Raw genomic sequence first — 15,544 nt, 5'->3', positions numbered from 1 at the left:
TAAGCTTCACGCTCAAATCCGACCCAAAGGAAGCCATCTTTTTAGACTTCCATCTTAACAGTAACAATAACACTATCTCCACCAGTGCACATTTTAAAAACGTCGATGCAAACAGTTTCTTAAATTTTAGAAGCTGCCACTACCATAAATGGAAGACCAATATACCATTCAGCCAGATGAAACGAATTAGATGCAATTGCACCGACACCAACATATAGCACTATATTCAAAATAGTGCTATATATTTGTTTTTAGAATATTCGTCATTTTTTTCCATCTGAAGTTATGATTCCTCCCTGCTTAAGTTGCTTGTCAAGCAATTTAAGCAGGGAGGAATCATCACTTCAGATGGAAAAAAATTATGAATATTCTTAAAAACTAATATATAGCACTATATTCAATATAGTGCTATATATTCTTTTTTGACCCATGCCTGTATTGATTGCGTAATATTCGCATATTGCCAATTTTTCGAGTAAAAAAAAAGTTGAATATAACGAATATTCAAATTTGCAAATATTCTCTGAATATTCTACAAAATATTCGCAAAATATAGCAAATTTGAATATGACCCCTGCCACTCATCACTACTTATCTCCTCTAAACGTAGTTTTCTTTGTAACACGTGCAGCCGCCATTTTATGAAAACCTGATTTGTTACCACGAAGCGCAAAAAAAAAATTCAGATTTATTGCAAATCGAAGATTTCCTAATCTTCGGATGGAATTCTGATTCTAACGCTTCGCTTCGCTCAACACTAATGACCATAATAGCAATTCATATAAATGTTCCACATCCATGGAGGACCATTGATATAAAAAATGCTTCTTTCCTATCTGCAGTCCCAAAGATTAATTAGCATTTAGAAACTGAATTTTGGAGAAAGTACATTGTTAAATACAATCAGGTTGCGCTACATTTTTTCTGGAAGAGTAAAAATAACTCAATTTATGAGGAGTATTTTCAGCCGATGAGGAGTACGAAAGTTACAGTAATTCAAATAGTTAATACGAAGGCCTACATAACATTAGGGGTTGTTATTTATGCAGGGAAACCATTACTAGAACTGTCTTCCGTGCATAAATAGCAAATTTAGACAATTTTAAATTTAGTGAGGTCACTGTTGCTCTGAGAGGGTTGGCACCATTGAGGTCACTGTTGCTCTGAGGGGGTCGGCACCACGGAGGTCACTGTTGCTCTGAGAGCGTCAGCACCACTGAGGTCACTGTTGCAGTAATTTTAACAATCCTGGAGAATCTATTCTTATGACTTTATGTTGCACTATTCCTTTTATTTCTGCTATTAGTTATGAATGACTTGCTAGCAGTTTGCAGTGAAGGTCCAGATGGGGGTGTCACTGCACAGCCTGATTTTATTCAATCAGTGCTGTCAACTGGTAACCCGCCGCTAGACCTTTATTGCAGACTACTAGAAATGTCTTCATAAATTCTAGTAGGAATAATAGAGGAATGGTACAATATAGAGTCACAAGAATTGACTCCCCAGAATTGTTATTGCATTGGAAATGAGAGTCGTTACTAAAACAGACATGTCCCCTTCAAGTACATAATCGCTGGGGGCCCCACCTTGGTTACCATGTTCTAGTGTTCTCTGGGTCACGTATGGAGTAAATAGTGTTGATCTTGGGACAATCCCTTACATTTTTGCAGCTGTTTCTGTGCTGCTGGTCACTGGGGTATGCCATCTATCACATGGCCATTGCTGCCCACCAAAGTCACGTCCTTGTAGATGAGCTCTCAGGTGGGTATGTCGTGCCACCGGGGCTGTTGGTAGACTCTGAAGAGACCTGAGGCACTGGCAGAGCAGGACACAGGCACAATGGATGGTGGTGCATGCTGGTGCCAAGGACACAAGCGAAAGACCTAGGCACATACCTCTGGTGCCAGGTGCTCGCACTACCAGTCACTTGTTGTGGACATAAAAATGGAGAGGAAGATCTTCTTTATTGAATACTGATTGTGATGTGGGATATCAGTTCATGGAAATCACATTTAATGATGGGACCGACCTATTTCTTATATATTTTCTAAGCACTTTATAATTCTATTGATTGTTGGTATCAATTTAGCATATTGTGAATGGGCTGAGGACCATCTAATAATAATAATAATAATTGGTTTACAATGGGTTTTATGAGCTTTTATTTTTACATGTTCTTCTAAGATATCTTTTTCACTCTCACTGCATGTCACTTTTTCACTGAGCACCATTCACTTTCACACTTTATTTTTGCACTAGCACTTTTATCTTTACATTAGTATCATTATAATCATAAAAATGCATAAGAATTTTAATCATGTATTAAAATTAATGTACTTTAGTATGGCACTATTAGGTTGCATATTATAATCATGGATATGGATAACAAGTATTTTAATTATGTATTGATATTAAGGCGCTGTAGTGCAGTATCGTGCCTTGTTTTGCAGTTCTTGTTTTATTCACGAACCAATGTATTTATTAGATGATCAACTTATTATTTATAATGTTGCAGATATACTCCCTGGTCATTCATATATATGAACTGATTGTCACATTATGTATTTTAATTTTAATAATATGCTTATGTCGGTTTTTCCGTTTTCTTGTACTCAGACCATTAACTATTTTACCTCTATGTGGATATTTATATATATCCGTGGATGCCGCTGGTTAGAGTGTGTATCCTCATGTATTAGGCCTTTCATGCTTGCATGATGATTGGGTCTTTGGAGTGCGGTCATGTGACCGGGATCATGGGACCTTCTCTGTGCATACTCTTGCGCGATTTGAATCTTATTAGAATAATACTTACGTCTATCATGTGACACGGGAGGTCACTCCTGGCGAGATCCCACGAGACTACGCTCGGGAGAAGGTAAATGTACCAGCGTGCATCTATTGGTCTATACACAGATGTTTCCCTCTTTTTAATCAATGTCTGGGGTATATATGATGGTGGTGTGATGTAGTCAGATACGCCCCTTAAGAAAGCGGAGCGAAACGTGCGTCGGGGTGTGCTCCCTGCTGTCCAGAGGTCCGATTTCCTCACTGGCCAATTACCAAGGTAGTCCAGCTCTATTGCCCATTTGGTGGAGTATTACATACATGGCAGTACATGTGGTTGCTGGAGTTACCTTGGGGTGCTACAATTCTTATTGCTCTCTCATTCACTATTGTATTGAGCAATTGTGTTTGTGGGGATCGGGTATCCTTTAGTTCAGCGGGTGAGCTTCTTGTTGCAGCGCTCACTTGCATTGCAGCTATATTTTATCTAATTATTTATTATTTGTTTGTAATAATTTTTCATTCAATAAAGATGTTATATATAATGTGTGTCCCCCTTGTTTTTTTTTCCCCAGGAATTGTTACTGCTGTCACGCATTTTTCCATCTAAATAGATGGTTAAGTAGGTTGTAATAATATGTTCCACCCCTTTACAAGTGCCATTGCAACGGGGTGATCAAAGGTATTCGACTGCTGTTAATGTGGAGGCTGATGGGTTTACAGAACAGTATATTGCATGATAGAATGGCCCCCTCGAGATCTCTTCAAGATATCTCAATCTTGATATGTAAGGATATCTTAGGAATGATTTAAAATGGCCGCCAGCAACCTATCCTAGAATGTGAGCAGGACTAGTTGCCGCCAGTTGCAGAGTTGCCATTGGGGGTGAGAGGGTGGGGCCTCACTACATTGCTCTGCAATACATGGTACTGATGTGATCCTGCCTACAATATGCCATCATGGCTGAGCAGCCTGACAAGAAAACTCACCAATATGTAGTATATGCAAGTGTAGAAAGCTCCCGCACCCTCACCTCCTAGGAAGCTCTACAAGTGGCGGCAACAAGTTCTGCTCACAATTTAGGACAGGTTGCTAGCAGCCATTTTAAATGATTCCCATAGAACCTCTTTAACTGTCTCAATTAGACATTTACTCCAACCGCAGAAGGAAGGTTTAGCAGTTCCTTTCTGACTTCTACAGAAGGAGAACATTTTGCATTTCATTTTCAATAACATAGTACAGCCAAAATGAAAAATAAAAACGCCCAAACATTCTAAAAAAAAAAAACATTTTCTATGAATATTGAGTTTTAAAAAAAATATGTTTCTGATAGAAGTATCCCTATAAAGCTGAAAAATCCTTAAACTCTTTAGAATCACACTGGGGGAGATGTATGAAACTGGTACAAAGTAGAACTGGCGTAGTTGCCCATAGCAACCAATCAGATTCTACCTTTTATTTTCCAAAGGAGCAGTAAAAAATGAAAGGTGAAAATTGATTGGTTGCTATGGGCAGCTAAGACAGTTCTACTTTACACCAGTTTGATAAACCTCCCCCAGTGTGTATCAATCACAATAAGGCTATGAACTGACATTGTGCAGTGGAATTGACTTATAATCTTTGCATAATTATACATAACACATCACATATAATGGTCAATATTACTAAATTATAGACTCCACTCAGCTCTGTAGATATGTAGTGTGCACTGAAAGCCACTGAAATACTGTATCATGTGGAACTGCAAAGCCTTGAAGATACTGTCTTAGGCCTCATGTATACTACCATATTTTTCTTCTGCGTTCAATAAGCATTTTTGTGAATCAGACACAGACTCATAGGCATTTCTGCTTTTAGGCCCATGAAAAATGCCGCATGCACATGGCCCGTGTCTGTATTTTACGTATTTGTGGTTTGCGGACCACAAAATACATATTACAGGAACTAAATTATTACTACATTTTTACTGGAGGGCACAAACATTTGGAAGAAACCTGGTTTATTTATGGAAATTATTAAGGGAACATTTAGCAGACCTTTTCAATCAGTTCATCATTTGTTATTTCCATCCTCAGTAGAATTCATGTTAGAGAAATGTGTCATGAGACTCCATATGCTTTGGGATTATAGAATATCCCAGATGAGTGAATGGAGAATACAGCAGTGGCTGACACGGGAGAAATGCTACCAGAGGAACATGTTTAATTTTCTGTACCTGGATCCTTGGGACATGCAGACATCTCGGCCCCATTGAAGTGTGACATTTTGTTTGATTTTGACAGCCCCGGTGACCTTGTCATTAAAATGAAGCTTCCAGCAACATTTCCTCTAATTCAGTTAATTTTAAAGACCCCAATAAGAATTTTAATCTAAAACAAGTTAACAGTAGCCATAAAAAAAAACAAAGAGACAAATGAAATTTGCAGAGATGTGATGATTTTCAATTAACACTTTTTTTGTTACATAAAAATATATTTATTTAGCCTGCAGCTAAGAGCTATTAATGAGAACTATTCTTAATTACAGTTATATAAGGTCTAAGATACCGGCACTTAGTAACGAATTACTTAGTCCTAAAGATTAAAAATCTTTTATTATACAATTTAGATAATTATTTACAACCCATACCATGCATCTAAATGAGGTTGTTTCACCGTCAAGTTTTCAAGCCCCATTCAGGTGTATGGAACAGAGCAGACATTTCTGGAACAGATCTGCCATATGTGAACATTGGGGGTCATTTACTAATCGGAAATACGCCTACAACAGTTAGTTGCGCCCATCGCGAGCAAATGGAGGTGGTAAGTTAGAATCTTTTTGTTTTTTTATACTATTTCAGGTTAAATCGATTCGCTGACACGAAGCACGAGGAAATTCAGCTTTTAGGCAAATCGAATTTATCCTAAAATTCGTATATAATTCCACTTCATGGTATTTGATTCACTCATCTCTATATAACACAATACATATATAGTACATATGCATTACACACATAGGGGGAGATTTATCATCTCCCTTGCACCTGAAAAGTGTTGTCTAATAGTCGCAAACTATGTGTTTGTGACTTTTTCACTGCGACTTTTTAAAAAACTGTAGCATCTCTTGCATTTTATGCTACTCGCTCCATTTTCTATAAAGAGGGTGTGGCAAGGGTGAGAAGGGAGCATCAGCGCCAGCTGCCCCAGCAAGTTTTCTGGCACAAATAAAGCTAAAGCTGTCATAGATTTCCGTTTAAGCTCATGGACTGCAGGAGGATGGGCATAATTTATGACAAGGTGTTTGCAGAGGATATCGGAGCGTAGAAAGCGCTGGTGTTGATAAATCTCCCACATAGAGATGACCACCCTTATCTTTAGTTTGGGTGAGAAATCTAATTTCTTAGAAAACAAACTCAGTACAATATTACAATAGTAGACATTAGACATTGGAGCTATTTGGTCAATACAAGTTGGTATTTTAAGCACTATGTAGAGACAACAGTATATATAAGCATACACTAAATGTGGGGGGAAGGCACCACTTATAAGGCCAGCTCTGTCAGTATGTATTTGGATAGAGAGATATATAGATAGTACAAGCTCCATGCAGATGTTGCACCAGTTAGATTCAAAATCACAATTACTGTAAAGAAAGTGCTAACCGGTACATCACAAAACTATAACAAATTATATTTTTTTCCACATAAAATTGCCTTTACATTCAATACTTTTATATGGTGCACACAGGAAAGTTACATAATAAATTCCGCTCTGCTATATTTATACTTTAACTGAAGCATCGATTGGATAATAATTTAAGCAACATGCTCAATACTATCATTGTAAAGAGAGCTTTGTTGAAGAGAATGGATAACTTTAAACGTTGCCAAAGCTGGTTGGACAGCTAGAATAAAGTGGGTTAGGTTTTCAAGGGAACAAAAACACAAAATGCTTCCTACTGTACGTACATTAAAACTGCCAGTCAAAAGTTTGAGGTTTCAAGATCTCCCAAAAAGGACCGTATTTTCTTTCAATCCACAGTGAAGCATTAAGGCAATGTGGAACATTAGTTAGAGAGAAATAAGGGAAAGCAGACTGTTGAGTTTTATTCTTTTGTGTTGTATTTTACTAAGTTTTCAGATTTCTTGCAATATCTTGAAAGTATGGAGTCATGAAAAGAATGCTTGATATGTTTCTGATGTACAATGTATATTTTGGTCCTTGCATGTTTTACCAAAATTTTTTTGTTCTTACCTACCATTGTATTTTTTATATAATACATACAGAAAACCTATCGCTTTAAATCTGTGTGATCAGTCCTTTGTCCACCTTGTATACTTACTAATACTAAATAGAATATCACAGTTTGTGACAATACCATGGATTCTGCAAATAAAGGTTTTTCTTTGTGTAATTTTCCAATATGATTTCTGTGTCATAATTTCACGATACTCAAGATCTCTGTTTGCTGTCCTTCAATAGGAACATTCATTATTTGCTTCTAAACAAAGAATATCTGATGAAAACATAGTTGTAAAGGCTCGTTCCGCTTTCAATTATCACCTTTCAGAGTTCTGGGCAGTGCATTTGAACTTAACTTATGTTCCGAGAGTAAACAGTGACCTATGTAGTTACACCTGTTCTAACCCACACTTTCAACCTATCACTACCCACTGGCATCTTCTCTTCCTCATTTAAACATGCCACCATCACACTCATTCTAAAGACCCATTCACCCATGTACCCATCCACTTTATCCATCTATTGCCCCATTTTACTACTGCCCTTTGCATCAAAACTCCTAGAACAATACATATATATCAGTCTCAAACTATCCTCCCATCTTGAAATCCTCTTACTTTTTGATCCACTACAATCTGGATTCTCAACCTAGTCATTCTACTGAGACAACCCTAACCAAAATCGTCAATCTGCTAATTGCCAATGCTAAATGTCATTTCTTTGTGTTCCTCCTTCTTGACCTGACCTCTGTCTATGATAGTGTTGATCACTCTTTCATGTTGCAAACCCTCTCATCCCTCTGTGTACCTCACCAATAGAACCTTCAGCATTTCCAATTCATACACCACCTCATCATCATGCTGTTGCTCTGTTGGTATCCAACAAAGCTCTGTTCTAGCTCCCCTATTATTCTCCCTTTGTTCATTAAGCATGGGACAGCTTATACCACTTCTATGGTGCTAACACTCAAATCTACTTTTCTAGACTAGATGTCACTCCCATTCAATCCTCACAGGATCTCCTTTGTTTTCCTCAAGTTGGTTTCTCACTAGTGCTGATCAAGCACAAAAGTACTCAGGTGCTCAGGTGCTCTGGCCGAACTCATTGGGATGCTCGGGTGCTCTACCGAGCACCCGAGTATAATGTAAGTCAATGGGAGAACCCAAGCATTAAACCAGGCACCTCCTGCTCCTGCTCTGAAGAGGGGAGGGTGCCTGGTTCACAGGAAAAGGTCAGAAATTGATGGAAACACTACCGAAATGGTTCAGGAACAGCATGGGGAGGATGTCTGGATGCATCTTGGACTCCCAGGTTGCTGCTGGGAAACGATTTTGTCCGAGTAGTACGCCAATTTTACACACTGACAATAATACACACAAAACCGAAGATAAAATTGATTTTAGAGGAAAAAAATATTAGGAAACATTGTTTCCTGTATATTTACTTGTATATAAAGTGCAAGTGCTGCCAAAAATTACAAGGAAGAGGCACTCGGATACAACCTGTTGTGGCAAGGTGTACAGTGCAGGAGGGCGTGTATATCTCACCCAGATACCTTAACTGGGTGAGATAACTAAAATCCAGAAGTGTGCAGTTGTCTCAGCAAAGGATGGTTTGCTGAGACAGTTTTGTTTACATTGTATTCTGGGCTGGATTTTAATTGGACTGGCAGTTAGGTTTGGTAGTGGGAGCTGCCAGTCCACACCACACCCTTCCAGCATGGGTATTCCCTCATGTCTGAGTTGAGTGTAGGTGAAGCCTACCCTAATCAATGTGGCACAAAGTGCCTCCCAGTGTGTCAGTCTGAGGAGGGAGAGAGAGACTATTTGGTGAAGCAGAGACTCTGTGTGTGGTCTCAGTCAGGAGGACTGAGGGGCCACAAGGCTTTGAATAGCATGAAGTTTGGGGGACCTAGTGACGCTTTGAGAACGAGAATTGTATGGCCATAGTCAGGAGGACTACTGGGCCACAGCCCGGAGGCTGCTGTATTGAGGTTGGCTGAGGAAAGCCGCATATGATGTCCATGTGTGAACTGTGCTCTACGAGTGAGGTAGGGACATATTTTGTTTAGGTAGCGCCTAGACGGGTAAGAGTTTATTTGTGTTTTAAATGTTGGCAGTGCGGGAACCTCACCCCACCCAGTGATATATAACTGGATATCCTTTATGAGAAGAGTGCCAAAATAAATGCACAGTTTGGACATGAAAATCCGTTGTCTGGTGAGATATCTGTGAGTGTGACCCCCTGAAAAGAGACAATCCCTTTGGTGGAGGATGCGGGCAAGTTGTAAATAAGAAAAAGGGCAACAGCAGCCGGTTGCTAGGGGAAACCACAAGAAAGAGCAGGTGCTGCTGAATCGCCGGAAGCCTATTTGTTCAGTGGAGCAGGTGCTGCTCGTGCTATTCTGGACTATTTGACTATTTTTGCTGTGGTGCAGAGATTTAAAGGACCAGAAGACCAGAGAAGAGACTGACTGGAAAAAAATAAATATTTTTTTGTCACTATGAGGTCCGTGCAGACCACCTGCAGCAGGACTACGCAATGGATGATTGTGAGATCAGAAGATCTGATACAGAAAGATCCTGTGAGTTGGTGATTGGGGGAATACCACTGTGGGTCACTTTAGATTCCCGCCATTTCTAAAGGGGGGGCCAGAAACAGATGTCACAGTGTTTCTGACCTTTATAACGGACTATGGCACTGTGCAATGGGAGCTCTTAAAATGTGAGACCCTGGAAGTGGAGTTTGTGCTCGGCAAAGACTTTCCATTCTTCTGGCAGCTATGGAGCGGAGAAAAGAGTTGTGCAGCTGGAGTTCCAGAGGAAAAGATGTGTGCCATTGCCAAGGGCAACTGTCGGGAAGAAAAGGAGGTGGAGAGCGGTGCGGCTCTCAGGAGATCCTATGTATCCTACACGTGTGTTCAAAGTCCTAAAGGGTGCGGATGGAGTCAAGGCCAAGGCGTTTCCAATGGCAACTACTGTATTAAGATGGAGGGTGATGACCGTGCTGGAGATATTCCTGGACTCCCCTCATCTCCCGTGAGTGCCGAATCCGTGACAACAATTGGCAAGATCGTTCCAATTATCCCGAGTGTATCAGACCCAGTGACATTGAGCCGGCGGCAGTTGCTTCCCCTCTGGGCCGGTGGGTAATATGTCACCGAGGCGAAAAACTGTCTCAAAAGTGTGTGACCATATGGAAAATGCAGTGTCTGAACAGGCGGGTAAGCTTGCTGCAGTTGCTCCCTCGCAGGAATCTGCAGCTTAGAAGGTTACTGTGTTGCCAAAAGTGCCTGTGACCAAGGCTAGATTTGGGATGGGGAAAGTCAGAGATCCCATGCTTGAAAGTAAAACCTGAGACTGGTAGAATGATAAATGTTCGGGACAATTATGCAGATACTGTGGACTATCCGGTGGTCCTCACTGAGGGTGGGACCCTGGTGAAAACTGAGGCTGAAGATCTTGGTAATGCAAAAGTGCTCATACATGAGGGAATGTTGGGCCGTGATTTTCCTTTGTTCTATGATTTGTGGGGAAGTGTAAACACTTCTGCAGTCAGTGTTAAATCTCCTGCAGAACTGGTACCTAGCCCTTTAAATGAAGTGACCATTAGAAACAATGGTGCTGATAAGATGCAAGGTGATTGTATCAAGTTTGCAGAATTGCATAATGAAAATGTGATGTCATGTGAAATATGTGATGATGATGATGACATGCTTTTGCCGTTGGAGGTTGTGGACAGGGGAGAATTTCCCCCTGTAGGCAAAAATGTAAATGATGTAGACATGCTTAGAAATGTTGAGGGCACACAGCTGAGAGAACCCACTGTGATACATGTGCGGGAAAGTGGGGCAGGGCTAGCATAGGTACCACACATACCAGAGGAGAGTGTGCAGTTTCTCCAGGGTTCTATGTCAAATAAGGAAATGTCCAATGCTGGGATTAACTCATCGGTGCTCCTAGGGGTCAGAATTAATAATGACACGAGCAGGATATGTGACGTATGTGACCGATAGCAACTCAAACAGAGACGCTACCATGTCAAGGTCTTGCGAAATTAAGGTAGTTTCTAGTAGATTCCAGACGACAGTTATACATGACGTGACGAGAGATAAGTGGGGAGACATCAGCATAGGGTCTGAGAATAAGACCCAGGGCAGTGGAAGACTTCCTGGCAGGTCTGACCAACCAAAAAGAGCGCGTAGAAGAGCATGACCGATTGCTGGTAGAGGCTCACTACCAGATAGGCCTGGCAGGCCAGTACAGCTGAAAACTTGAAGATGTTTTCACCCGCTCCCCACAGTCCCTAGATACACTAGAGAAGGAACTAGCTGTTCTTGCAGAGCAACTGGAGAAAGCTCAGAAGAGTCAAAAGAGGAAACTCAGAAAGAGATAAATGAACTAAAGGATCTAGAGTCAGAAATAGAAGCAGAATTTCTCCAACTTAAAGAGGAACTTGCAGCTCATGCGGAACAGGAAAGAGATGGACTGGCTGATGAGGTCGCAAACAGCATCTCAGGAAAATCTGCTCTCTTGGAGGAGAAAAGACATTTAGAAGCCAGGATTGCTCAACTTAATCAAGAGTTGTGTGATCGGATGGTGGACCTGTGCCATCAGAGACAAATTGTGTCTAGGTTGAAGAAGAAACAGAAGAAGTTTGACTAGCTCCTGGCTGAAGAGAAAAAAAACCTGGCCCGGTTTTGCCGAAGAATGTGACTGAGCGGGGACTGCTGCTCAGGAGAAGGAGACCAAGGCCCTCTCCCTGGCTAGAGCCCTTGAAGAAGCACTTGAGGAGCGAGATGATTTTGAGAGGCTGAACAGGCAAATCAGAGCAGAGATGGAAAATCTCATGAGCTCAAAGGATGACATCGGGAAGAACGTCGATGAGCTGGAGAAGTCTAAGCCAGAACCCATTAAGAATGGGTCTGGAGATGATGGCGCCGGCTGAGGCAAAGAATATGGAAGATGGTTTTGCGAACCAGGTAATGTAGCTGATATGGAGGCTAAATCCAAGAGACTCGTGGCAGTGAGTAGTCAGGACCTGGTCATGAAAGACATCCCCTCTTCTGTCATGCCTTCCAGAAACCCAGCGGTCTGCTGGGGAAGAATTACAAGGAGAAAGACAACCAGCATGCAGATGTCTACTACTGTGAGGTGGCTTTCTTAGAGCCTACACAAATGGGGAACAATAACCTGGGTGACCCTCTAAAGGGAATGCCAGAAGACGAAGAGTCTGATCAGGACCCCAGTGTCCCCAGTACCCACACACAATAAAAGGACTTTTGGGTTTTTGAAAAGTTTTGGTGGTAAAAATATTTTTAAATCACTCCCTACACTGTCTGTCCCTTCCTCAGCACATCTCTCCCTGACTAAGAATGAGCCGAACATGCGTCATCGAGTGCTATATTGCACCCAATGACACGTTCCGGCTAGGGTTGAGCGAACCCGAACTGTAGAGTTCGGGTTCATATCAAACTTTAGGATTTTTGGACCCCGGACCAGAAGTCGAATATTTCAGTAAAAGTTCGGGATCGGTGTTTGGCGCTTTCTTGGCACTTTTTGAAAGGCTGCAAGCGGTTAACTGTCTGACCTTAGAAGCCATCACAGCCATGCCTACTAATGACATGGCTGTGATTGGCGAGTGTAGCATGTGACCCAGCCTCTATATAAGCTGGAGTCACGTAGCGCTGCACGTCACTCTGCTCTGCTTAGTGTAGGGAGAGGATGCTGCTGGTGTTTTCAGAGAGAGAATAGGAGAGACTTTTTGCTCAAAATCAGAATCTAACTCAGCAATCTAAATACATAGCGTTTTGTGGGTGCAGGGCACAATTTTTTTATCCTGCCCTGAGCCCAGTGACCAAAAAAAAAAAAAAAACTTTAATAAGTCAGTTAGGTGGGCAGCGGTGGCGGCCATTTTATAAAAGCTCAGTACACCAACACTGCATCTGAGCTTTTGGGACATTGAAAATAAAAAAAATTTGGGCAATATACAACCTCTGGATTAGTCAGTGTGCAATTCAAGCTAGAAATACGGCCATCATTTTCTGTGTTTTTAAAAACACACTTTTTTGCCCAAAAACACTATTTTCCAGATCTGCAAGTGTTAAATTCAAGTTTAATATATACAGCTTTCATATTCTGTTACCAAAAAACCTCTTTTTTGACAATATACAACATCTGGATTAGTCAGTATGCAATTTAAGCTAGAAATACAGCCATCATTTTCTGGGTTTTTAAAAAAAATTTTTTTGCCAGATTCCACAATTTTTCTGGCCTTGCAGCATCAACACGTGTGAAAATCCAGGGTTATATACTGCTGTCAAATTCAGTTATTAAACAAACACCCATTTGGGCAAAAAAAAAAGTTTATTTTGCAGCCTTTGCTGCATATGTCATTGGGAGATACACCCTTTATATACAGGTCCTTCTAAAAAAAATTGCATATTGTGATAAAGGTCATTATTTTCTGTAATATACTGATAAACATTAGACTTTCATATATTTTAGATTCATTACACACCAACTGAAGTAGTTCAAGCCTTTTATTGTTTTAATATTGATGATTTTGGCATACAGCGCATAAATACCCAAAATTCCTATCTAAAAAAAATAGCATATCATGAAAAGGTTCTCTAAACGAGCTATTAACCTAATCATCTGAATCAACTAATTAACTCTAAACACCTGCAAAAGAATCCAGAGGCTTTTGAAAACTCCCAGCCTGGTTCATTACTCAAAACCGCAATCATGGGTAAGACTGCCGACCTGACTGCTGTCCAGAAGGCCATCATTAACACCCTCAAACAAAAGGGTAAGACACAGAAAGAAATTTCTGAATGAATAGGCTGTTCCTAGAGTGCTGTATCAAGGCACCTCAGTGGGAAGTCTGTGGGAAGGAAAAAGTGTGGCAGAAAACGCTGCACAACGAGAAGAGGTGACCGGACCCTGAGGAAGATTGTGGAGAAGGACTGATTCCAGACCTTGGGGGACCTGCGGAAGCAGTGGACTGAGTCTGGAGTAGAAACATCCAGAGCCACCGTGTACAGTCGTGTGCAGGAAATGGGCTACAAGTGCTGCATTCCCCAGGTCAAGCCACTTTTGAACCAGAAACAGCGGCAGAAGCGCCTGACCTGGGCTACAGAGAAGCAGCACTGGACTGTTGCTTATTGGTCCAAAGTACTTTTTTCGGATGAAAGCAAATTTTGCATGTCATTCGGAAATCAAGGTGCCAGAGTCTGGAGGAAGACTGGGGAGAGGGAAATGCCAAAATGCCTGAAGTCCAGTGTCAAGTACCCACAGTCAGTGATGTCAGCTGCTGGTGTTGGTCCACTGTATTTTATCATGGGCAGGGTCAATGCAGCTAGCTATCAGGAGATTTTGGAGCACTTCATGCTTCCATCTGCTGAAAAGCTTTATGGAGATGAAGATTTCATTTTTCAGCACGACCTGGCACCTGCTCACAGTGCCAAAACCACTGGTAAATGGTTTACTGACCATGGTATTACTGTGCTCAATTGGCCTGCCAACTCTCCTGACCTGAACCCCATAGAGAATCTGTGGGATATTGGGAAGAGAAAGTTGAGAGACGCAAGACCCAACACTCTGGATGAGCTTAAGGCCGCTATCGAAGCATCCTGGGCCTCCATAACACCTCAGCAGTGCCACAGGCTGATTGCCTCCATGCCACGCCGCATTGAAGCAGTCATTTCTGCAAAAGGATTCCCGACCAAGTATTGAGTGCATAACTGAACATAATTATTTGAAGGTTGACTTTTTTTGTATTAAAAACACTTTTCTTTTATTGGTCGGATGAAATATGCTAATTTTTGGAGATAGGAAATTTGAGTTTTCATGAGCTTTATGCCAAAATCATCAATATTAAAACAATAAAAGGCTTGAACTACTTCAGTTGGTTTGTAATGAATCTAAAATATAGTCTAATGTTTATCAGTACATTACAGAAAATAATGAACTTTATCACAATATGCAAATTTTTTTAGAAGGACCTGTATTTGGGTTATATTCAGATATTTGAAATACCGCCATTTGGTGCACACATCTTTAATTGAGGCCTAGTGTGGGTCAGGCCGTGTGAGATACACCCTGTATATACAGGGCTTATATTCTTCTATTAATAAAACACCCCTTTTGGGGCAAAATACACAATATTTCACGCCTTGCAGCATCTTGGCGTTTGAAATTCCAGGGTTATATACTGCTGCCATATTCAGTTATTAAACAAACACCCGTTTGGGCAAAAAAATAATATTTGGCAGTCTTTGCTGCATATGTCATTGTGAGATACACCCTTTATATATTTGGGTTATATTCAGATATTTGTAATATCGCCATTTGGTGAACAAATCTTTAAATGAGGCCTAGTCTGGTTCAGGGCATGTGAGATACACCCTTTAAATACAGGGGTTTGATTCAGGTATTTGAAATAGAGACATTATGGGCAGACAAATTTAATTGAGGCCTAGTCTGGTTCAGGGCGTGTAAGATACACCATTTAAATACCTTTAAATACAGGGGTTT

The sequence above is a fragment of the Bufo gargarizans genome, chromosome 4 (genome assembly GCF_014858855.1).
Source record: "Bufo gargarizans isolate SCDJY-AF-19 chromosome 4, ASM1485885v1, whole genome shotgun sequence".
In the NCBI taxonomy this organism is placed as follows: Eukaryota; Metazoa; Chordata; class Amphibia; order Anura; family Bufonidae; genus Bufo; species Bufo gargarizans.
The sequence above is the reverse complement of the archived record's forward strand: the minus strand, read 5'-3'. Positions refer to the sequence as shown.